Source organism: Podarcis vaucheri (genome assembly GCF_965113315.1).
Source record: "Podarcis vaucheri genome assembly, chromosome: 14".
Taxonomy (NCBI): domain Eukaryota; kingdom Metazoa; phylum Chordata; class Lepidosauria; order Squamata; family Lacertidae; genus Podarcis; species Podarcis vaucheri.
In genome coordinates this window covers 12,796,217-12,822,176 of record NC_138752.1, presented here as the reverse complement: position 1 = coordinate 12,822,176, position 25,960 = coordinate 12,796,217, and the positions used below count along the sequence as shown (strand labels likewise).

General features: G+C 44.7%; 1 long non-coding RNA gene across 1 annotated transcript in view; it reads right to left on the bottom strand.

Moving 5' to 3' along the window:
* Positions 1-25,960, bottom strand: part of LOC309518605 — a 53,725-nt gene that overhangs the window by 7,738 nt on the left and 20,027 nt on the right. Inside the window, exon 2 of the long non-coding RNA XR_014213548.1 lies at positions 7,697-7,813. This is a non-coding gene — a long non-coding RNA (uncharacterized lncRNA). The remainder of the gene's footprint in view (positions 1-7,696; positions 7,814-25,960) is intronic.

Here is a 25,960-nt window from a genome sequence, read left to right as displayed (position 1 = left end):
CGGTTAGGAAGAGGTGGGAACACACAGAGAGGGGGGTGGCATTTTTAGACCATCTTGTTCAAAGCCCCTGCCCTCCCAAAAAGCCAACATCCCCAGAACTGGCATGGATGGTGTCCAAACCTTTTTCAAAGAGGACTACATTTGATGAAGTGAAGGGCCGTGAGGGCCAACCAAAGGCCCAACCAAAATTGTTGAGCTTTTTCTTAGGACTGAAGTTGTTTAGCTTTTTTGAGGGGTTTTTTTTTTAGGATTTTATCCAAGGAAATAAACTGCCGCAGGGGCCGGATTAAACCGACCGGCGGGTCGGATTAGGCCCCCGAAACAGACTTTGGACATGCCTGGAAGAAGAATGAATGCCAGTGAGTGGAAGAGGTAGGGCTGTCCAGGCGCAACTTTGCTCCAGGTTATCCACCTCAGCAAGACTGCGAGTCTTGAATACCTTAATCTTCTTAAATGACATTTTAAAGCCTCAATCAGAGGAAAAACAAGCCAGTGAATGCTTTATAATTATCTCTTTCCCCAAAGCTGTAATAAACTTTATTTAAGCAAAATGCTTACTATTTTATTTGCCATTCTCAAATCACTTGCTCCTTTTCCAGGTACAAAGTGTCCTCTTGACACCATAATGAAAGTGCATTCATACATGTCAAATGCAGCAATTATGCACTTCAGACAAATGTGCAGCGAAGAATTATTCCGTCTCCCCCCTTCCTCCCCCCCCCACCGCTGACATTTTTCAAACACGACATGCATATTAGAAACACCCAAAGGTGTGAGGGCTGTTTGATTTAAGCAGCAGATTTTTGAGCTCACTTTCTCTCTCTGGTATTTGGGGTAAAAGAGAGGGAGGGGAGGAGAAAGCACGGTGAAAGTCACTTTCCCACACACAGTGCGTCTGTTATTTAGATGTATGGGGCAAGCCTATCCCTGAGACTTAAGGGAAGATTTTGTTATCTCATTAATCTTCACAACAGACCAGTGAGGTGGGTCCGTCTTTCCATTGTTTGATAAATGGGGAATGCAGACTCAGAAATGGCTCCTTATCAGGGTCATCTGCAAGACACCAGGAGAGTGAGATTCAGCTGCAAAACTGCAGCTGATAGACTCAAATTCCCAGTACTAGGAGCTGAGCTGAAACCTTCCCTCCCCTAGCCCCTTCACACACATTTCCAACAAACTCTCAAAACACCTCTGCATATATTTAGGCGCCATGTGAAGACATTCCTCTTCAGCCAAACCTTTGGTTGATTAAACAATCTGTTACCTTTTCATTGTATCCGTGGTGAGGGGGTGTTGCTGCTCTTGTTGTTGTTGCCACCATTATGTTATGCATTTTGCATTAGCATGGCTAATGGGATGCGGGTGGTGCTGTGGGTTAAACCACAGAGCCTAGGACTTGCAGATCAGAAGGTCGGCGGTTTGAATCCCCGCGACGGGGTGAGCTTCCTGTTGCTCGGTCCCTGCTCCTGCCAACCTAGCAGTTCAAAAGCACGTCAAAGTGCAATTAGATAAATAGGTACCACTCCAGCGGGAAGGTAAACGGTGTTTCCATGCGCTGCTCTGGTTCACCAGAAGCGGCTTAGTCATGCTGGCCACATGACCCGGAAGCTGTACCCTCGGCCAATAAAGCGAGATGAGTGCCGCAACCCCAGAGTTGGTCACGACTAGATCTAATGGTCAGGGGCCCCTTTACCTTTTTACTGCATGGCTAGGCAAATAAAGGCCCGGGGGCCAGATCCGGCCCAATCGCCTTCTAAAGTAGAATGTGTCCTTTTATTTAAAATGCATTTCTGGATTATTTGTGGGGCATAGGGATTCATTCATTCCCCCCTGCTCAAAATATAGTCCGGCCGCCCACATGGCCTGAGGGACAGTGGACTGGCCCCCAGCTGAAAAAGTTTGCTGACCCCTGTCTACTGTAAAACACCCTATGATATTCAGGCAGTATATAAATTTAATTACAATTAATCCAGAATGTGGCAGCTTAGAGTGGCTGCCAAGGCCATATAACACTGGTCCTGGAAGACCTACAGTATGTTTCCGAGCACAATTCAAAGTGTTGGTGCTGACCTTGAAAGCCCTTAATTGCCTTTGCCCAGTATACCTGAAGGAGCGTCTTCACCCCCATCGTGCAGCCCAAACACTGAGGTCTAGCTCTGAGGGCCTTCTGACCATTCCTTCACTGTGAGAAGTGAGGTTACAGGGAACCAGGCAGAGGGCCTTCTCGGTGGTGATGCCTGCCCTGTGGAACACCCTCCCATCAGATGTCAAGGAAATGAACAACTATCTGACTTTTAGAAGGCATCTGAAGGCAGTCTTGTTTAGGGAAGTTTTTAGCATTTTATAGTGGTTTTAATATTCTGTGGGAGCTGTCCAGAGTGGCTGGGGAAACCCAGCCAGATGGGCAGGGTATAAATAATAAATTATATTATTATTATCATCAGTGCTTTTTTCTGGGGGGATGCAGGGGTACACATACCTCTAAACATTTTGTGAATCTTTGAACTTTTGTCCATTTACTGTGTCTATTTTTCCTGATTTAAACTATAAAATGCTCTGATTTTCTTGAGTCAAAATGAAAGTGCCCCTAAACATTTTTTTTAGAAAAAGCACTGCTGATGATGATGTTTAAATAAACCGATAAAGTTGTCTTCCTATCAATATTTTCCTTGTTTCAGCTTCCCTGTTTACTTTTCTGCAATGCGGTTCTATGGATCCAGAAATAACAACAACAACAACAATAATAATAATATTTATATCCCACCCTCCCCAGCCGAAGCCGGGCTCTGGGCAGCTAACAACAATAAAATAGTACAAGCTTTGCAAGCTACGCAAGAATTTTGGTCTGACTCGACTCCAATGTATTCTCCTAGAACCGTGTCCTTGAAATAGGGAGTTGAAAAAGGGGGTTGGACTCGATGGCCCTTGTGGTCTCTTCCAACTCTTCCAACTCTTCCAACTATGAAATACTTTCCATCAACTGGCTACTGCAAATGGCTTCTCCATGCCTCATTGCCTACTGGTCTTGGATTCACAGTCCTGCCTAATGATGAATGAAGAAATGAAGCAGATAGTCCCCTGGTTACTGTCCAATGTCTCTAACTTTTACCAGGGGGAGAAAGGCACTTACTCAATTTTTCTCTTCATGATTGCGCACAGTCTCCCAAAAGAAAAGAGAGAAAAGGCATGGCCACAGATGGCTTCCCCCCCTTTCACTTTTGAGTCAATATTTGTACTTTTGTCTGCATGCTATGAAGCAAGCAAAACAAACAGAAATAGCTGTAGTTTCCTGCTTATCAATAGGTCAGTTGTGGCATACCCAGAATCCCAATGCAAGCTCCCTTGAGCTGTCTTTTGATATCCAGCTGATATCAAGACAACCTGTCTGAAGACGAGATCCAATAGTACTCCCTTAGCAGCTCACATCTTAGCCTTTTGTTTTTACAAACAGAGGATGACAAAGCCAAATTGATATTGCCATCAGCATTGCAGGCAGTTTTTATGATGGGCAGGATTCCCCACTGGGAAGCGAAACAAACAAAAATACCCCTATGTTCATATGCAGCCCAATCCCATGCATGTTTTATGAGAAAGGTTATCCTGCTTAATTCAGTGGAGTTTACTGTGAGGTAAGGATGAATCATAGAAACATAAAATTGTAGGGACGTGGGTGGCACTGTGGGTTAAACCACAGAGCCTAGGACTTGCCGATCAGAAGGTCAGCGGTTCGAATCCCCATGACGGGGTGAGCTCCCGTTGCTCTGTCCCTGCTCCTGCCAACCTAGCAGTTCAAGAGCACATCAAAGTGCACCTGGAAGCTGTACGCCAGGTCCCTCGGCCAATAAAGCGAGATGAGTGCCGCAACCCCAGAGTCGGTCACGACTGGACCTAATGGTCAGGGGTCCCTTTACCTTTACCTTTAAGGATGAATCATAGAAACATAAAATTGTAGAGTTGGAAGGGACCCAGAAAGCCATCTACTGCAACTCCCTGTGATCTGTCACTTTTTATTTCTGTTGGTTTCCTATTTTTCTCCATCTTAAGTTCAGCTCTCCACATTTCTGCAGCAATTTGTGTTTTTCAAATATATATATATATATATGCAAGCAATTTGCCCTAACATAGTGAATGTTTGTATGTTATGTTCACTAAAGAATGCATTTTTTTATACACATGTTTCCCATAATATTCACTTTTCTGTACACATTGTTTGGCCAGAGAACTGCGTCACAAAATTTGGTGAAATACGAGTTTCAAAGGGTGGCTGTGCTTTGGTTCATGCAATGATTCAAAAAGTGCAAATTAAGTAGTTTCTCACTGAAATTCAAACCAAACCCCATTCCACCCCCCCATCCCTACTTCCAGGTAAAGGTAAAGGTACAGTTGCGGACAACTCTGGGGTTGCGGCGCTCATCTCGCTTTACTGGCCAAGGGAGCTGGCATACAGCTTCTAGGTCATGTGGCCAGCAGGACTAAGCTGCTTCTGGCGAGCCAGAGCAGCGCACGGAAACACCGTTTACCTTCCCGCTGGAGCTGTACCTATTTATCTACTTGCACTTTGACGTGCTTTTGAACTGCTAGGTTGGCGGGAGCTGGGACCGAGCAACGGGAGCTCACCCCGTGGCGGGGATTCGAACCGCTGACCTTCTGATCAGCAAGCCCTAGGCTCTGTGGTTTAACCCACAGCACCACCCTTCCAGGTAAGTTCACACAAATGTAAGCCTGAAAAACATAAAAAGAGCATTCGGGATCAGGCAAGTGGCCCATCTAGTCTAGCAACCTGGAGGCAGAATACGGCTATCATGGCTAGTCGCTTTAGCTATGTTACACCTGCATTCAACATGAGATGAGGATGTGTTACAATACAAATTGAACTGCTTCAAAAGGGGGAGCTAATAGTGCCCATTCGAACACTGCTAGCCCTGATCAGAGGCAGGACCCACCTCTCTTTAGAGAAGTGTATGGTGAATCGAAGCTCTTCAGGTCAAGATCTCAACCAGAAATTTTCCAGCACAATCGTCTACTCAGAAGTAAGTTCCACTAAGTTGATTGGGGCTTACACCCAGGTAAGTGAGCAGAGGATTGCTGCCTTAAACTGCTAATACGGGATGTGGGGAGCAGGGACGCCGGTGGGGAGGGAAGGGATGGAGAACTCTTGACTCCTTTGTGATTGCAATCAGGCTGCCAGCTGAAAGAGACGGCTGATTTTAATACACCCTGCATTAACCAGGCCGACATTATGAGAGCAAAACAGTACACATATGGTGTACTGATAGCACAGTAGCGACAAGTGGGAAAGTTAAAGAAAAAAGTCAAACTTTAAACTGATCATTGTGAGGGGGGGTCGGGGGTGAAAGAGGATGTGAAATCATCTTCATACTTTCACATTTTCAGAGGGGGACGTGGGTGGCGCTGTGGGTTAAACCACAGAGCCTAGAACTTGCCGATCAGAAGGTTGGCGGTTCAAATCCCTGCAACGGGGTGAGCTCCCGTTGCTCGGTCCCTGCTCCTGCCAGCCTAGCAGTTTGAAAGCACGTCCAAGCGCAAGTGGATAAATAGGTACCCCTCCGGCGGGAAGGTAAACGGCGTTTCCGTGCGCTGCTCTGGTTTGCCAGAAGCGGCTTAGTCATGCTGGCCACATGACCCGGAAGCTGTATGCCGGCTCCCTCGGCCAATAAAGCGAGATGAGCGCCGCAACCCCAGAGTCGTCCACAACTGGACCTAATGGTCAGGGGTCCTTTTTAACCTCAGGCTAAAAGGCTGAATGTGGCCCTTTATGCCACTCTCTCTAGCTTTCTCTGGCCCCTGGTACTCTCTCCACACCATGCCACACCCCGTGCCTTGCCACAACTCTCGCTCCCCCTCCTTTGCACATTCTGTGACAGACACCCTCACTGACAGATCTTCATGCCCTCAACTAAGGGGGGGGGGGTAAGGCAATAATAACTTGCCAAATTTAGCCTTCTGCATCCTTTGTTTCTAGAACCTCTAAAATGTCAACTCGGTGTGTTTTCAACATAAAGAAGGCAAAGCCAATGCTAGGAATTATAAGGAAGGAAAATAATGAAACAGCAAGTAGCATCATGCTATTATATAAACCCACAGTGTCTTGCCTTTTCAAATATTGTGTGCTGGTCTTTGTGGCTGCTTCTCAGAATGCACATCATTGAGGAAAAGAAGGATAAGAAAAGGACAACTAAAAAAAACGAACCAAGGTTGCAAAGTTTACCTCTCCTACTGCTGGCCAAAGCACCCCTGAAATGGTGCATTTGGGGGGGGTGATAGAAGAGTTGGGTTTCAAGTGTTGAGCTCAGGCCAATCTTTGCATATGCAGTGCAGTGGAGTGTTAAAGATGTTTTTGGAGAGGTTGTTCAGAAGGCCAGGGTAATGTGCAAGCAACTGATGCTAAAACTCGGTCTAAAAAGAGGCTTGTGGGGGATGTGTTTAGATGAGCTGGCATGCTGACCAATCAACTCCTGAAAACAAAATGGAGTCAATCATCTCAACCTTACCCGAGCCTATCAGGTATTCTTTCAGAAAGTTGAGGCAGTTAACTGTCTCCACTGAGTGTAAAGAATCTCCACCCAAATCTACTGAATCACGAGCAGAAATCCTTAGGCACAGATGCAACCAGGTCACCACAGCTCATGAGGAAACTCAGGAAATCACTTTTCTTTGTCCTCCCTTGGGATTGGCAATTATTATCACCTCTCTTCTTTATCTGATATTTGCCTCTCTTATCTCCCTAATCTTGCTGTCTTTCAACCCTCATGTAGTCCAAACAGATTTCATTTGCATTTGAGCTTTCCCCCCCTTCCTCCTTGTGTGTTTAGGCTTCCACTGAATCTTCCCTAGTTCCTTTGGGCAATCTTTCTGCCTCCATTTATTTTTATCTCTGTGCTGTTTAAGAATCAGCTTATGGTCCACCTTGTGAGGAGTTGAGCGGCCTATGCAACATGTAAGAACTAACCATCTTACTATATTTCTGCACTCAAGCTTCAAGCCATTATTTTCCCAAAGCCCATCCTTTTGTGTTAACATATATTTAATTATAGAGACATCAGCAAGTGAGCAAGTCACCACTGATGTTTCTATAATGGCACTAAAGCAGTGCAATAACCGCAGTGACCTGCAACCATCTCCAGTTTAAGGATTTCCAAATTTGTACTTTTGTGAACACGGGTATAAAAATACGGGTTCATGTGTATGTGTGAATAGATCCATTGATAGAATCCCTCCCAGAATTATTGTTGTTGTTTAGTTGTTTAGTCGTGCCCGACTCTTCGTGACCCCATAGACCAGAGCACGCCAGGCACTCCTGTCTTCCACTGCCTCCAGCAATTTGGTCAAACTCATGCTGGTAGCTTCAAGAACAGTATCCAACCATCTTGTCCTTTGTCGTCCCCTTCTCCTTGTGCCCTCAATCTTTCCCAGCATCAGGGTCTTTCCCAGGGAGTCTTCTCTTCTCATGAGGTGACCAAAGTACTGGAACCTCAGCTTCACGATCTGCCCTTCCAGTGAGCACTCCGGGCTGATTTCCTTCAGAATGGATAGGTTTGATCTTCTTGCAGTCCATGGGACTCTCAAGAGTCACCTCCAGCACCAGAATTCAAAAGCATCAATTCTTCGGCGATCAGCCATCTTTATGGTCCAGCTCTCACTTCCATACATCACTACTCCCTCGCAGAATACCAACCTGATAAAAGGTGTTGATTTCTTTAACCAATAAGCCAGTTCCAAGAGGAGTGTATTCTAGACGATGCCTCCTTAGAAGAAATCCTTGGTTCTCTCTCTTGTTTTTCTTCTTTGAGCTCTACACAATAAAAAGCAGAAAAGAGGATCACCGATCAGAGCATGCTGCTGCCTTTAGATGGAAACTGCTGATGGCAAAAATATGGTTCACTTGCTAAAGTATATTGAGATGGGACAGGAGGAAATGAGAAACGTGTCACCTGTCTTTCCCTTGAACCACTTGGCGTTTCACAAATCTCTCTCCATGTCTTATTTACTATGTTGCTCTTTCTTGCTTTTGTTTTCCCTGATGGGGAGACATTTCTAGGTTTGCTTTAAGAATGTCAAAATAATTCAGTTGAAACCGAGAACAACAGGGTGGCAAGCAAGAGTGTCTTGATGAATTGATTATTGGGGTAATTGATAAAAGTTCTTAGATTTCCCCAGTGGAGCAGTAAGATTAGAAAATCTATCTGGAGATTGGAAGGGGAAATAATCATTTCCAACTCCCACCTGCCCGCTCCCCCATTTGCTCACCTTTGGCATTAGCTAGCAAATTTACTGAGTGGACAGTCCTAGGGAAGAGAGACAGAGAGAGGTCTGCCATAGTCAGAAAATTTAACAAAAGAAAATAAAAGGTTTTCTTACCAGGTCACCTAGCGTTCCCTATGTCAATCAAGAGTAATTCCACAACAGACACCAGGGGAGCTAGTCTTAAACTTGCAGAAATGAGGCCGTTCTTTTCCAGTCCTATAGAGTTCGTCTCAACTCTACCAAAGTCAACACTGTAATAAGCTTCTCATTAATTTTAAACAGATCAAGGTTGTGCCCTGACATTCTTAGAACCTGAAGGCACAAGCGTGTTGATTCCCAATAAGCAAGTGCCCTCAGCCACTATTGTAAAGTCAACAAAATACACACTTCTCTCTAGTAAGGTAACAGTATCCGTGTAACATTGTTTGAAGGGACTTACTTGCCCAGGAATATAGGCCTGCACCCTTTGAATTTGCCACTTAGTTTCAGACTGTATATGGATAACCTGTTTCCTATGCAGTGCTTTCGACTCAGGCATTTTGATGAATTGCACCAGGTTTCCCCAACCTGTTGCTCTCAAAATATTTTGGGCTACAATTCCCATAATCCCTAACCATTGGGCCATGCTGGCTGAGGCTGATGTTAGTTGATCCAAAATATATGGAGGGCAACAGATTAAGTAAAGCTGAACTACACACAATAGGGTGTATATCTTTGTGGAATCCATGTGCTTATAACTATGCGCATATGATTCTCTACATAGGTGCATTCCCTGCTGCCATACAACTGAACCACGGCAGCCCCAACGCGCATTTACCGTATTTTTCTCTCTATAAGACTCACTTTTTCCCTCCTAAAAAGTAAGGGGAAATGTGTGTGCGTCTTATGGAGGGAATGCAGGCTGCGCAGCTATCCCAGAAGCCGGAACAGCAAGAGGGATCACTGTGCAGTGCTCCCTCTCGCTGTTCTAGCTTCTGGCTTAGCTGGGCGCAACCTCTTCAGGGCAGCAGGGAGCCTTCATCCCGCTGCCCTGAAGAGGCTGTGCAGCTCTTGGGGGCTTTTCCGGGAGGTGGGGGAAGGGACAGAGCGCGCAGCTCTGTCCCTTTCCCCACCTCCCAGAAAAGCCCGCAAGAGCCGCGCTCCCTTTAAAGAGCAGCGCAGAGCATGTGTGCGGCTCTTGGGGGCTTTTCCCTGAGGAGGAAGAAGGGCAACCCATCAGCGACGGGCTGCCCTTCTCCCTCCTCAGGGAAAAGCCTGCAAGCGCCGCACACATTCTCCACATGGCTTGTGAAAGGGAGCGCTGAGCACAGCCTGGGATGCATACAGGCTCTGCTCAGCGCTCCGTTTAAAAAATACAGTGGTGGCTCGCAAGACGAAAAGAATCCGTTCTGTGATTCTCTTCATCTAGCGGTTTTTTCGCCTTGCAAAGCAAGCCCATTGACGGATTAGCGCTATTAGCGCTATTAGCGGCTTTTAGTGGCTTATCTGCTGATCGGATCAGCTGATAAGCGGTTTAGCGGCTTGGGGAAAAGGGGGGAAGGAAAAAAAACCAGCAGGAACTCACAAGACATTGTCGTCTTGCGAAGCAAGCCCATAGGAGATTCGTTTTGCGAAGCACCTCCAAAACGGAAAACTCTTTCGTCTAGCGAGTTTTCCGCCTTGCGAGGCATTCGTCTTGCGGGGCACCACTGTATTTTTTCCTTGCATTCTCCCTCTAAAAACTAGGTGCGTCTTATGGTCAGGTGCATCTTATGGGGGTGAAAACTACGGTATTTCCTTTAGACATATCATGAGAATGTGCCTTCTGTCAAGGCTCCTGTTGTTATTTTTTTATGTATTTGAAATACTTGTGTCCCACTTTCCCACCACTTCACTCTTCAGGAGATGGGGGAGGAATTTGACTGGGTTCTCATTTGTATCGGCAAATCGTGGAAGACCATGATTTTTGAAGGGGTTTAGGAGGTACACAACCATGCTTCAAGTTCCTGTGGGTCGGGTAGCCTTTAAGTAGTTAATTCTGTTTCTGTTTTTCTAGGCAGTATCATTCTCTCACAGTTAATTAAACACTGAGATGTGTGGAATTTTAATCTCCAGATAAGCCTTAACAGAGTCCCACAATGGCACATTGGATAGGACACACCTGCTAGTCTTAATATAAATGTTGTCAAGGCCACTGGTGTGGTACATGTAACTCTATAAATCTCAAGAACACCTCTGTCAGTCAGAACTTTAATGTAGCTGGCATGGAGCTGCACACTCTACAGAGACATATCCATGTCCATTCAGAGGAGTTCCCAGCAGCCAAAGGAAGAGATATAAGTCCTCTGCCTTTGCTCTCCTTTGCTTTGACAGTTACTAACACAGCCTATTAATAAAACCTGTTTAGTAAAGAACGGACCCAGTGTGCTTTGTTGCCTTGTTGGAATGCAAAAAGAACTTCTGTCCCTTTTGGCAGAAGAGCATTGCAATAGGAACCCAACCACTTCACACTTCCTGAAAGAATACACGAACCAAAACTTAGCTAGCCTTCAAAATTGGACTGCAGTTCTCCAGTCTAGTGTGAATAAAGAGGTATATATTTGGGCAAAAATGCATACATTAATGAAAATTGTACACACACAAAGGCATTGCGTATGGGGGAATTGCTTGCTATAATGTGTGTATTAGGCAAAATCCCATGCAAAAGTGTGGCCATTAGAAGAAATGCATGCTTAAAGGCTAACAAATTCTCACAGGGGGCTTTTTTTTTTTAAAAAAAAAAAGCAAACTGATGTGAAAATGTATAGAACTAAACTTGGAAAAATAAGAAACTAAGAGAAGGGGAAACTCACAGAATTATCTGTCCCTTGGCTTACAACCTAATTCTAAAACAGAATAGTTACCAGCAACAAAATTAATTTAACCATCAACCTTTTTTAAAAAAAAAAATCCCACCCAAATAAATATGCAGTCAGCAGATATGAGTTCATTCTTTGCCAATCCTTTAAATACCCTTGTGTCTGTTTCCTCCTTAGAGGCTGTACGGTAGTGGCTGGTTTCCATGGGGATTGGTAGGGTGGAAAATGGGGAGTCCAACAGTAGGTGGCGCTAGAGCCAATGATAGGCAGAACCAACTAATTCTAGTTTTGTCCCCATCCTCCTCCCTGCTAAGGACTACAAGGGAAACACTGAAACTAAGGAGGAGGAAGTTGACAGTCAATGCCACCTCCTGGACCGGATGGAGTGAAGAAGGCAGGCAGGTAGGGGTTGGTTGAGTGCAGATGGAGGTTGGTGGGGCAGTGTCCCATTTGTCAAAACAGACTAGGAGTAGCACATGTGCATGTGCTTCCATGATTTTTAGAGCTCCTCCAGGCAACCAGTTTATCACTGAGCACACTTCCTGATTTGCTTGCACAAGGCTTAAGGGGAGGTTAGATTACGTACATCCAACCTTTGCTGAGCATTAATTCTGATCTGCTTACAGAATATGTACACATCTTGCTGTGAAACTTGCATTCACCCCACTCTTTTCAAGGCATTTCCCCGTTATGGATGCATACATTCATATATACATACACACCTGCACCCATCTTTTTTTAGCACTTTCCAATTTTTAAAGAATATTATTATTGATGTCATTTCTGTAGTTGTTTAGAATTATTATAGAGTTATATATACAGATGCAAACACCCACCCACCCATAGATATTTAAACCCCAAACAATTTAAATAAAAAATAAAATTTATGGCAGCAAACTGTCTATCCTTCTTTCTATGATAATGTGTGTGTGTGTGTGTGTGTGTGTGTGTGTGTGTGAGAGAGAGAGAGAGAGAGAGAGAGAGAGAGAGAGAGAGAGAGAGAGAGTTGGGATCCATTTCTTTATTTCATCTCTAGCAATCTTATAAGGAAGCAGCATCTCAGTTAACTTTCTGTACTCTAATTGTTTCCCCAATTTCCCCAATTAATTTCAGCTTCTTTTGTCTTCTGTTCTTTCCCCATGTTTTAGCATACAGTATCTTTGCAATTTGTCACTATGTGCTAGATCTGTGTTTGGCATTTCCTTTGTACTCTTGTTCCTTTGTGTATAATTTAAAAAGCACAGAAGTGGTTCTGCATTTATTCCCCATCACTTTCCTAACTGCAAAATGTCATTTAAACAAACAAACAAACAAACAAACAAACAAACCCAACTGGATTTGTTGCCCTAGGGTAACAGAATACTTTAATCTACTTTAATTGCACAAAGCTAAACTTCCAGTGTACACTTGAACTTCTTCTACAAGATAGTGACAGTCTAGAAGCACCTTACATTTCACTCCCTGTATCCATATAGGAAACTGGGGTCTTCTGCCCCATCTTACTCCATTCATCAACACCCCACCCCATACACCAACTGCTTTGCCAAACGCTCCTCCCTTTAGATTTCACCTATCACCTCCCAACTCACCCTAACCTCCTCCCAGCTTGCCACAATCCCCACCCCCTTTTAAATGAGGGGGTGGCACTTAAGAGAGCAGTTTTCTGAAGCACCACATTCCCACAGCTGCAGTTAACTGGGGTGGGGTGCTTCACAGAGGAGACAGGTGCTTCAAAGAGCAGTTTTTCAAACCACTCTGTGAAGCACCTCCCACTTCCATTAAACCTCACTGCAGCTACATTTAACAGAGTGGGAAGATGTAGCCACACAAACTGTGGCGTGACAACAACCTTATATTTTTATGTATACAGGCAGAAAAAGTTCGTGTGTAATCAGTCCAAATTTCGACAGCGATCAAGGATCAACTCAAAGGCTTGTTTCAGGGTTCACTGAACCCATCCATATTCAGCTCACAATATCAACCTTAGCTGACCTCCTTTGCCTAGGAAAGAGCAATATATCTGCCTTGTTTGCCTTCTAGCTTGCATGACTCAGACATTCAGAGCAGGAGGATTTGTTAACAACTGTCAATCTTCGAGAAAGGCCACTGGCATGCATTGATAGTGGCAAGCCTGATCTTGAGCTGTACCGAGCCTGTTCCTTAAGAGAAGGTTCTTCAAAAGATACCAGGAGATTGAAAGGACAGTCATTCTTCCACAGGAAGAAAGATACCCACCTTTGTGCTTTCTAGCATTGCTAATGTCAAGAAACAGAAAGCATGCAGGTATACTCAGAAGTTTCACAGTACTAGGCAGAACTCTTTTGGCCTCTGATATCATCTGACCATTCATTTTTCTGGTGGCTGCAATACTGACATTTTCAGGGATGATGCCTGAATCCACTGAGATCCAGCTAGCACCTTCTTCCTCTTGTACCAAGGTGATATCAGGCCTCATCAGAAACCCTCCTGCTTTTTGATGCAATGTGCAGTGTTGCTGTTCCAGTTATCTCTGCTGTCTCAACTTCTGCACATTGGGTAGAAAATCTGAAGTTGGACCCTACATGTGCTCATCTGAATATGCATTGGCTTCTTCACATCATCATTAAAAGAGGCTTTAGAAACTGGCTTCGAAAGTGGATTGGACAAATTCATGGAGGATAAGGCTTTCAATGGCTACTAGCCAAATATGACAATGCTCTTGGTGACAGTGATGCTTCTGAACACAAGTTGCTGGAAAGGACAGGAGGGCAGAGCACTCTCATGCTTTGGTCCTGCTTGAAGGTTTCTCACAGGGGTCTTGTTGGCCACTGTGGAAACAGGATGCTGAGTTTGATGGGCTGTTGGCCAGATCCAGAAGGCTCTTTGTATGTTCTTATCATCGGAAGGCCCATATAGTTAAAGCTATGGTTTTCCCAGTAGTGATGTATGGGAGTGAGAGCTGGACCATAAAGAAGGCTGATCACTGAAGAATGGATGCTTTTGAATTATGGTGCTGGAGGAGACTCTTGAGAGTCCCATGGACTGCAAGAAGATCAAACCTCTCCATTCTGAAGGAAATCAGCCCTGAGTGCTCACTGGAAGGACAGATCCTGAAGCTGAGGCTCCAATACTTTGGCTACCTCATGAGAAGAGAAGACTCCCTGGAAAAGACCCTGATGTTGGGAAAGATGGAGGGCACAAGGAGAAGGGGACGACAGAGGATGAGATGGTTGGACAGTGTTCTCGAAGCTACCAGCATGAGTTTGACCAAATACGGGAGGCAGTGGAAGACAGGAGTGCCTGGCGTGCTCTGGTCCATGGGGTCACGAAGAGTCGGACACGACTAAATGACTAAACAACAACAAACAAGAAATCATCAGAAGCCCTGCACTATCAGGGCTCCAGATCACACATGGGAGCTCCAAACTTTCCTTCCTTAAGGGTGGTATTCATCAGGACCACTGCAAAAGAAGGAAGGGTTCACACACACACACACACACACACACACACACACCCTACTAGCCCAGAGATGGAAAGAAGAGACAATCCCAGCCGAAGAAGAATGGCAAACCAAATTGATGGACTATGCTGAAATGGCAAAACTAACTGGGAAGCTCAGGAACCAAGAAGACAATAATTTTTAAAAGAATGGGAAACGTTTACAATGTACAGCGGTATCTCAGGTTACAGATGCTTCAGGTTACAGACTCTGCTAACCCAGAAATAGTACCTCGGGTTAAGAACTTTGCTTAATAAGAACAGAAATCACGCAGCGGCGGCGTGGCAGCAGTGGGAGGCCCCATTAGCTAAAGTGGTACCTCAGGTTAAGAACAGTTTCAGGTTAAGAACGGACCTCCGGAATTAATTAAGTTCTTAACCCGAGGTACCACTGTATATACAAAATTATTGTAAGTAGGTTAAAACATTAGCAGGATTTCAACACACTTGTAATGTAACAGAATGTATAGGATACCTAGGAAGATAAAAAAAAAATATGGAGAAGTATTGATATGCAGTTGAAAATAGGATTAATAGGATCCATGGAAGGGATAGGGGGAAGTCAGGAGATTCAGAGTAATCTTAATAATTAGATTTGGAATTGGTTTTGTTGCATGTTTATGTTTTTTGAAAATCAAATAAAAATTTATTTCAACACACACACCTTCCCATGTGTCATTTTTGCAGCCCTGATTCCCATCATCACTGGTTGGGGAGGGGACACCTGGAGACGTTAAATGCATGTACACATTTAAAATTGCATCTACTTCAATCCAGAAATGGTCCCTCTTTACTAATTTGCGGCTTTGCTTTTGGGGGAACTTAGAGCTTTAAAAATGTGTGTGGTGCAGATTGTGTATTACTACCTTACAGGGTAGCTACACTTTGTTTTTGATTCATGGCAAATAAGGCTTTTTCTCCCCGCCCCTGCCACACAGCCCCAATTTAATTATAATTCAGGATTCAGAACTGCCTTGTGCAAACCACCTCCTTTTTTATGTATGTATGCCTTTTCCATAATTAATAACAAACTTCCTAGCCCATCGGCTGACAGAAAAGCATTCCAGGCCTGTCAGGTTCTGAGTGATAATGCCCTACTCCACAATGCCATATGAAAAGCTGTCCTTTGGGGTTCAGAAATATACAATGCACATGGCTTCAATGTGTGAAGATAAGATTAAAGTACAAAGGAGGCAATTAAATTCTTAGATCATATTTATAAAGGCATTTCTGATGTTTACTGCGGCGTTATCACTGGCCGCAATATTGAGCAGACTTTTCCTGATTTAAAACAGAAGCAACAAATTAAGTGGGAGGAGGAACTCAAACAGTAATTGTGGGCATTCATTGGGATCAGTAGGGTAGAAGGCAGGGAGGTTAACAGCAGGGGGAGCTATAACCAATGACAGGCAGTACCAGAGCCAATGACAGGCAGAGGCAACTTATTCTGCTCTTGTCCCCATCTCTCTCCCAGCTGAGTTCTGCAATGGCAACACAGAGGTTGAAGAGGAGGAAACTAGCAGCCAGGATAGTTGTAAGAAGGCAAGCAAATGGGGGCCGGCTGAGGTTGGTGGGGCAGTGCCCTATTGGCCCCAATGTTACACAGCATAATCCAGATTTGTTTAAGCATCTTGTCCTGGTGTGATAAAAAAGAGTGAAAATCTGCAAAAAGTGTGTTTTGAAAATCAGAGCCAATTAAGAAAACAGATTTGCATATAAACAAATCAAAGTGGACCATTCTCCCTTGAACTTCCTGGTCTCTTAAGAAAACTCTGGCCTTGCTGAGGGATGCACTGTGCACCATTTCTTATTTATTTTCCATGCCGATCACATTAATTTACCCTCTTTGGTCCATTCTTGCTGTAATTAACCAAGAGAGACACCCTTTAATGGGAAACAGAACCTCTCCAAAATTAATCAAGCTAATTAGTGCTAAACAATTGGAAACCATTGCATATTTATGTCAACGCTTGCCCAGAGGACTCCAGAGAATTTAAGTTCCCATTTTGCCCAGGGAACTAGGCAAAGACAACAAGATGAATTCAGATGAAATATACCATAATGCAGCCGACGCCTTCGTGGAGTGGGGCTCACGGATGCAAAGATGCATCAATAATGACCATCACTGTTGCCCATTTCAGAATCTGTATCAATGGGTCGAGAACCTTGTGTGGGCACCAAATGTGGGCCTCTAGACTTCTCTGTCTGACTTTTTCCAGGTCTTCCCAGGCCACACAACCTATCACCAGGCCACAGCCCTCCCCAGCCCTACATCATAATATCCTTCCATGCTGGAGCACTGAAGTCTAATCATGCCTCCTGCTTGCTTGGGTAGAAATTACCAAACTCTACAAAGGTAACATTTATTGCTTCACCCACTTTTGTCTCTGGCCATTCCCACCACCGGCATGTGGCCCTCAGAAGGTTGCACAGAAGAGAACTTGAAGAAGGCTCCCAATACCCCTAATGAAACATAATCACTGCCAGTTTTATAGTGGGAGCAGATCTCAGTCTGTTAAAGTATCTGAAGAAGTGTGCATGCGCACAAAAGCTTATACAGTGGTGCCTCGCAAGACGAAAAGAATCCGTTCTGTGATTCTCTTCGTCTAGCGGTTTTTTTGTCTTGCGAAGCAAGCCCATTGATGAATTAGAGGATTAGCGCTATTAGCGGCTTTTAGCGGCTTATCAGATCAGCTGATAAGCGGCTTAGCGGCTTAGAAAAATGGGGGGAAGGGGAAAAAACCCGCAGGAACTCGCAAGACCTTTTCGTCTTGCGAAGCAAGCCCATAGGAGATTCGTTTTGCGAAGCACCTCCAAAACGGAAAACTCTTTCGTCTAGCGTGTTTTCCGTCTTGCGAGGCATTCGTCTTGCGGGGCACCACTGTACCTAGAACAAACTTAGTTGGTCTCTAAGGTGCTACTGGCCTATTTTTTATTTTTTTTATTTCGACTGCGTCAGACCAACATGGCTACCTACCTGAATCTAGTCTCTTGAAAGTTGGACATGCCTTAAAGTTAACATATAGGGCAGATGGGGCCAGAGAGGAGCAAAAAGTGACAGATTTGTCATCATTAATATAAGTATTTTGTGCATGCAGGATGGGGAGAGCTAGGAATTATATAAGTAAGTTCTGCATGTCTCTGTACACTTCCTGGGGGAGGGGGCAATTCATTTTCTAAAGGCGCAGTGCGGGATTTTGTTCTTGCTTCCCTTCTCTCCTTCCTTGAGAGCCTTAATAAAAATCTTACATTACAATATGGATTTTAAACTGCAAAACACTACGGAGACTTGAAGGTAGGCAGGTGCAGAACAACCCTATATGAAAATGTGACATTTGTTACTATCTGTGTAATGCTTCCTTTCCTTTATGACTCATCTCTTCCGGGTTTGTTGACAAAAGGAGCGTAGAAAATTGTCAGCAGCCGAAAACCATACACTGCAGCTGCAGGAGAAGTCGATGTTGCTAGCCAGCATGAACATTTTTGCCTGTTAAGTTTTTATTCAGAATGCTTGTCAACTTCGGGAGTTGACTGGTGCAATGAGGGTGGGAGAGATTTTAGGTTACAAACCCCAGCTGAGATTTACAACTGTAGCCTTTTGCAGAAGTCCGTGTTTTTTTTTTCACTCAGTGAGGGAAGAATGTGGGGCAGGGGTTGTTACTGGATTTTCTTCAATTAGCCATAGCACTCATGATGTTTTAGGCAGCTTGTACTTGGTCACAGCAACAGCAGGCACCGGGGGACCCACAACAATAAGAGTCCACAGGTCTTAGCTTTACACATGCATAGAAATTAAGCCGTGTAACAAGCAGAGGCTACAATTAGGTAACTAGGCAACGACCTTATCAGAAGAGAAAAAGTAACCAGGGCAATGGTGCTGCAGTAAAACTGCTAGCACATCTGCCCACACACCTTGAGCATGACTCAGTGTGCCCAAAAGGACACACAGGACTTCCTGTGAAGTTGAGCCAGTGGCATATCATGGGTTGCCAGTGGCCAGGGCAAGGCAAGAATTGGATTGTGGACTGTGTGCTGTGCTTGGAAGGTGTTAAGAGGAGCGGCCAGACGAATGGAGAAGTAAATTAATCGATTATGCGGAATTGGACAAACTAACGGGGAAAATTAGGCTTCAAAGAGATCATAAGTTTTTGGAGGACTGGGGAAAATTTAGAGTGTATTTGGAAACTATATGTGAGGAAAATACAACACTAGTGTGTTTTAAAGAAGCTTTGTGAAAATTAAGGAATATCGCAAGAATGTAAATAAGGATACAAAATTTTTATTTAAAGGTGATATTACTATTAAGAAATGTGTAAATAGGAGAATCATTTTGGATGACTGTCAGAGGAGTTGAGGGAGGTTCAACAAACTAAAATATGTGATGTGGAAAATGGAATGATGGAAGTTTTCATAGAAAATGTAATAAAAAATATTTTAAAAAAAGAGGAGCGGCCAGAGGGGTGCCTCTCCACCACCCAAGAAGTGGGCTCCAAGGCAGGGCTGCTCTGTCTAACAGGCCTCATGGCTGTTCTCAGGCACAGTAGTGCATGTGTGTGACCCCCCATACATTTTTCCTCACTCAGGGCCTCCCTGCATGTTAACCTGCATCTTTCGCCTTTGCTGTGGCTTTGTTTATATGAGGATCGCACAGAGGGAGGGAAACGGACAGAGTACACATTCACATTCAATTGCCTAACAGTGTCCACACCACTCAGGAGATCACAACCACAGAGATAAGAGAAGAAGAGCTGCTCCATGGTCTGGAGAGGTCACTTTCTGGTTCATATGGAGAAGCCCTTTTCAGTGGAGCCCAGCAACAGAAGAGAAGAGGAGGAGGAGGAGGAGGAGGAGGAGGAGGAGGAGGAGGAGGAGTTTGGATTTGATATCCCGCTTTATCACTACCCAAAGGAGTCTCAAAGTGGCTAACATTCTCCTTTCCCTTCCTCCCCCACAACAAACACTCTGTGAGGTGAGTGGGGCTGAGAGACTTCAGAGAAGTGTGACTGGCCCAAGGTCACCCAGCAGCTGCATGTGGAGGAGCGGAGACGCGAACCCAGTTCACCAGATTACGAGTCCACCGCTCTTAACCACTACACCACACAGCTGTACTGAGGCAGCACCAAGGGTGGGAATTTTGCACCCTTAAGAATTTTGCACCTGGGACAACCACCCCTGTGCCTTCCCCCACGCTATGCCATTTGGTTGAGCTTCTTCTTCAGTCCTGCCTCCCAACTTGTTCAAAAACTTTGTCCTTGCCCCTAACTCTTTGCTGGCTTCTCGATCTTGCCTCCTGGTTTTACCTTTGCCTTTTGTCAATTTTTAGCTTATCATTTATTTCAGTGAGCATTTTAATATTTTAAATAGCTTTTAATATTTTAAATATTTTACATCAGTGTAAATTCACTGATGATGTTAGAGTTTTATTCCTTTTGTAAACCACTTTGAGTGTGTGTGTGTGTGTGTGTGTGTGTGTGTGATCAAGTGGTATATAAATTTTATGAAATGAAATGAAATGAAATAAATAAAATCCAAAATGTGCCCCCAAAGATGGGTGACTCCTGAGCTAAGCCCTGACTTCTGTTCTGGAAATTATGGATGGGTTAGAAAGAGCTTTTCGTTCATTGTCATGTATAGAGCTGAACTGCATGTTCCATGCATTGCCCCAGAAAGATAATCTGAAAGGAATTAATCGTATCATAGAACAATAGAACGAACTTAACCTCCACCTGCTTGCTAGAATTAAAATGATGGCACTGGAGGAAACGGTCGCTGATTATGACTCCGTCTATTCACACAAGCTTGTTACATGGATTATGTAAGTCAAGATGGGGGGTTTCTTGATCGATCCCAGTAAAAGCTCATTTCACAGTGAAAATCCATTCCCTTTGGGCTCATAAAGCTCCACTCATAAAACTCAGAGTGCTTTCTTTGCTTTTCCTGACTCTGTAATATGAATGTTAAAAAGCTATGTTGGCTAGAATGCGCTTCTAATTTCAAAATGGCTCCCCCTTCCCCTTTCCACACTACATTAACAGCATTTATGAAAACAGTGGGAGAGGCACTTCAGGGTGCTTTCAGTGCTATGTGTGAAAATGCACAAAACCTTCGCCATCCATAATCCTTTTCATCTCATTCGCTTTCTTGACAGCTCAATTTGGGCAGCAGGGGTTGAAAGAGTCCACTCGGTGGAGCCAGGGCTCCACTGAGATATGAACTCAAGGCAGTGTTGGCATGACAGTTCCGGGGGAGAGGCTTCCCCTCACTGGTAGACCACCTTTCACCCTCCAAAGAAGGAGGAGGAGAAGGAGGAGAAGGATCAATACAGGCGCCTACCGGACAGGATGAATCTTCTGCCATAGTCCAGGATATCCAGCAACTTGGGAAGCTTGCTCCCTATTGTTCAAGAGAAGAGAGGGCGAAACTGTCAATTTTCTCTCTCTTCCCTCTCATCTCCACATTTCCCCATTGCTTAGCTCCCCACACCACACACACATTAAAGTTCTCCTGCAATTTCATCAGCGGATCCATCCTAATACAGTGGCACCTTGGTTCTCAAAAGGCTTAGCTGTTGAACAAATCGGCTCCCGAATGCCGCAAACCCAGAAGTAAGTGTTCCAGTTTGCAAACGTTTTTTCAGGAGCCAAACGTCGGATGCAGCTTCCGCTTGGGTGCAGGAAGCTCCTGCAGCCAATCAGAAGCCACACCTTGGTTTTTGAACGGTTTCAGGAGCCAAACAGACAGGATTAAGTTCAAGAACCAAGGTACCCTTGTACACAGAAGTTTGTAGCAAATTTTGCATAATATACAGATTTTTGCAAAGTGATTTCCCCCAGCAGAATGCATTTCAATGTTATTTTCACTAATATATAGTTTATCCTATTATATGCATTTTTGTACTTGGCTGGAGAATTGCACTGTGAAATTTGGAGAATTTGCAGGGGTGGCTGTGTCCTAGTTCACGTATTGTTTCAGAAAGCTTAGGGCCCTTGTATTTACAGGACCGCCACTCCTGGTATGCCCCACAGAGGACCTTAGGGTCAATGAATAATCACAGTTTAGAGGTCCCAGGCCCTAAGGAAGTCAGATTATCCTCCACCAGGGTCATGGCCTTCTCAGTGATGGCTCTGACTCATGCTCATGCTCATGCTGTCCCATGAGACTAGGGCCCTTCAGGATTTAACTTCCTTCCACAGGGCCTGTAAGACAGAGCTATTCCACCTGGCTTTCAGTTTGAACTTAGCCTGATCTTTTATTCCCCTTCCTTCCCTCCCCCTCCTCTTTTTATGAAGATTACCCGCTCTGGGATCCCACAGCTAATTCCCCCCTGGTCTCCTCACCGGCCCAAATAGGACTAATTTAGCCAGCTAGCCCTGGTGATCATCTAAAGTTTATTGGATGGATTTTCCCTCTGAATTGATTTTTGAATTCTGAATTTATTGTTATTTATGTTTTATACTGTATTTTATGCTGTTTTTTGTTGCATGAACTAAGTGTTTTAAATTTGTTGTTAGCTGCCCTGAGCCCAGTTTTCTGGACTGGGAAGGGTGGCATATAAATAAAAAAAGATTATTATTTATTTTAATTTGGTATGTCCACCTTTAAATGCAAATGGAATTGAATTCTCTTTACCCTCTCATGCCTCCCTGGAACCCCATTCTTCGGCCCAGCACCAGGAACAGCACTTCATACTACAGGTCCCATATCCCAGCAATTCACCAATAAAAACAGATGAAATTCCTGCAAATCTGTGATGCTTACTCTTCCACTGAGCATCGCCACTGGTGCCTCCCATTCTTTACCTCCAGTTGGACACTATATTCCTGTCCTTTGGAATGACGTGCCTTGCACTGGCTTCTAAAGAAAGTTATGATGGTAAGTGGATCATAGCAGTTACCTTAAGAAGGAAAGAAAAAACTGAAGCATGTTCAATATAATTTGCAATTTTACAATGGATCTGATTGTGCTTCCTGAATAGCTGCAGGATGGCACATGGCATAAGAAAAGCACTGAATGAAACAGCTGCACCAGCAGCCACTCCCAGAGGCATTACTAGTAAATTAAAATGGCGGTGAATACTCAAGACACATGGCCAAGTGACAGATCTAAATCAAATGGATGCTGGCATCAGTCCCAGTGGGAACTGACGTTTGCTCCACTATTTTGGGTGGCGACAACTGGTTTGATCGAGGAGAAGGAGCAGAAACCTACTGTAATAGGTATGAGTTACTCGTGCGTAAGCTGGTGCCTTTCTCGGTTAATTTGCCTTGTTAAAACTTTCTGACTGCACAGCCCCTTCTCATCGTGGCTGCCTCAGTCACTGGCAGAATCCGTCAGTGGGCGTTTCTTGAACCTCTTCCAACATAAAAGTTGTTTGACACCCAGTCTCCTCCTCCTCTCACTGCGCGGGAGTCTTCTGCGCAGGGAAGGCGTGGGTAGCGGTGGACCTGGGCTCTCCTCACTGATGTCCAGTGAAGAGTCCTGGAGCCCTCTCTCCAATTCCCCCGTCTGCCCCCCTTTATCCCTGGTGTTGCACTGATTGGCTTCCCCCTCTACTGAGCTGTTTCTCCCCCTGCTGCTGGGTCCTTCGCCAGCATTATCTGGGAGCCTCCCCTTCGCCTCTCCCTCTGATGTCAGTTCCCTGACACCTACAGCCAAGAAGGGGAAGCTGTGGTCCTTTAGATGCTGTTGGGCTCCATCTCCCATCACATGCCCCGCAAGTATTCTGGAAAATATAGGACATCCTGCTTTCTCACATGAGAGCACGGCAGCCATTCTGGGTGCTGTGATCTCACATGATTTCATGCCAAGTTCTCACCCAGATAAAAGCACATTTCTTTCCCCCCCCCTGCAAAAAAGAGCTTTTTTCAGGGCTGCAATCTCTCATGGTGCCCCAATGCATGCATTTTGGGGCACCGTGTGAACACAGCTCTGAAAAAACACATCTTTGGGGCTCTGTGATCTCGCACAGGAGCATGGACAGAAAGACGGGCATCCTAGTTTTGGGATGCAAGATGTTGGAGGTTATGCCATCAGCACCAGCCAACATGGACAATGATCAAGGACGAGAAGAGTCACAGAGGCATCTGCAGGGTAACAGGCTCCCCATCCCTGAGCTACAGCATCCCTGATTGCTAGCCATCCATCCTCTGCTTGGATGCCTCTGAGCCAGTGTGGTGTAGTGGTTAAGAGCAATAGACTCGTAATCTGGGGAACCGGGTTCACGTCTCCGCTCCTCCACATGCAGCTGCTGGGTGACCTTGGGCTAGTCACACTTCTTTGAAGTCTCTCAGTCTCACTCACCTCACAGAGTGTTTGTTGTGGGGGAGGAAGGGAAAGGAGAATGTTAGCCGCTTTGAGACTCCCTAGGGTAGTGATAAAGCGGGATATCAAATCCAAACCGCAGCAGAGCCCGCCATGTCCTACACAGTTGAGCACTCCCACATCCAACCCCAGCAGTCCCCACAAGTCTCTTAGCTCCTGCTATCAAGCAGGCAAGCGCTGCAAGTTCTGTGCATTAACAATCATAAAAACCATTTCAGGATGAGAGAGGAAAAACCCAACATGAAAAAGTGCCCGACGGTCTATTATAGGTACTCAGTTTTAATAAAGATTATTTGTCCCAGCTCTGCATCCAACGTACATCTGACAGGCCATCTGCTCATCCAATGCTCTTGAAAGTTTGATTTGAAAGCATCATTCCAGCACTGATTTAGAAACATGCCCTCCAGAGGAACTGAATGCATATTGTATGATATATGGCAACAATTATGTTCTGTATAATTGTGTGCCGTACTGTACCCAACAGGCTGTTAACCTGTTAATTTCTCCCTCTCACACTTCCATGCACAGCAGGTAAATAAATGCTGTCGACCATTATCTTGGGGAAAGTTGCAAATCAATAGGACCCTTTTACTTTATGCTTATGGGATCTTGGCGTTTTCATATGCTGGATAATTGGATCATTAGCATTTGTGATAAAACTGCACTTGGAGCCTGTGATCTTGTACCATATGTACTCTTAGCTGGCAAGTTTTGCTAGATTGTCAGTAGTAAAAAAGTCATAATCTGCTGGCCAACCAGACTTTTGGGTGGAGAGGATAGATCAGCTATTAGGTGAAAGTTAATGCAAGTGGAACTTATTTGTTCAATAGACTGATGCACTTGCGGGGCAATCTGGCATTATTTATAAAGGATTACTTCTGTTTTGTTGGTGCAGAATTTGGTACAAAATATGTATTTTAAAGCTCTTCCCAGGATAGACTCTTTATTGTATTGGTGTCAGGGACCGTGCTGAGGAGGGCTGCACCAAGGAGGAATGGTGGGGGCCACCCCTCCCCCTGCTCCTGAATCTTCCCAGGAGCAGGAGGACACTATAGATTTGGAACAGTGCTTTGCAGAGGGGCCTAGTTCAGAAGGCAGAAGCTGGGAAATACTGGATGGGGAACAGCTGGGAGAAGAAACACTGAAAGAGAGAGGGTTAACAGATTTGCAGTCATTGGACAGCATTCCTCCAATCTCCCTAAAGTCACGAAGAGCTCAGAAAGTCTCAGAACAGAAAATGCTGTTGAATATTGCAGAGCATACACAGACTGTCCAGAAGCAGTCGGTTGCAAGCTGGCAGGATGAAGCAGGAACAAGATGCTGCTACAGTGGTACCTTGGGTTAAGTACTTAATTCGTTCCAGAGGTCTGTTCTTAACCTGAAACTGTTCTTAACCTGAAGCACCACTTTAGCTAATGGGGCCTTCTACTGCTGCCGCAATGCCGCTGCACAATTTCTGTTCTTATCCTGAAGCAAAGTTCTTAACCCGAAGTACTATTTCTGGGTTAGCGGAGTCTGTAACCTGAAGAGTCTGTAACGTGAAGCATATGTAACCCGAAGTACCACTGTACAGGATACAGACTTGGATCGTAACTCTTTGAACAAAATCCAAAGAACTCTCAAACAACCACTGGCCAACCAACCAACACACAAGCAGGAAAGTCGTGAGTCATCATGCCTATATGGGTGACCTCATCCAATAACAGAGTTGTATCCAAGGTTCCATATCTCTAGGCAGAATAACTCCCTCTGCTCAGTCTTCCTGGCCTTCGGCCAACTCCTTAATTGCTTCTGTGGGAGGCTGCATATAGGCAAAGTCCCAATAAGCGCAGAGGGTACAAACTAAGATTTCAAGACATAGGAGTGATGTAGATTAATAGGGATGGAGGGGGTGTAATCCTTAATTGGGAGCATCGCCATTTCTAGGAGAAGTGTTCTTTGTTCTCTCACTGGGATTTTTAAAGTTTCTAACTGGTAAAATGTTCATTTCTTTGATCTTCTTATCTACTGCCATGGAGGGAGGAAGCCAATTCCCTGAAGCCTGACAATTGGTTGCACAA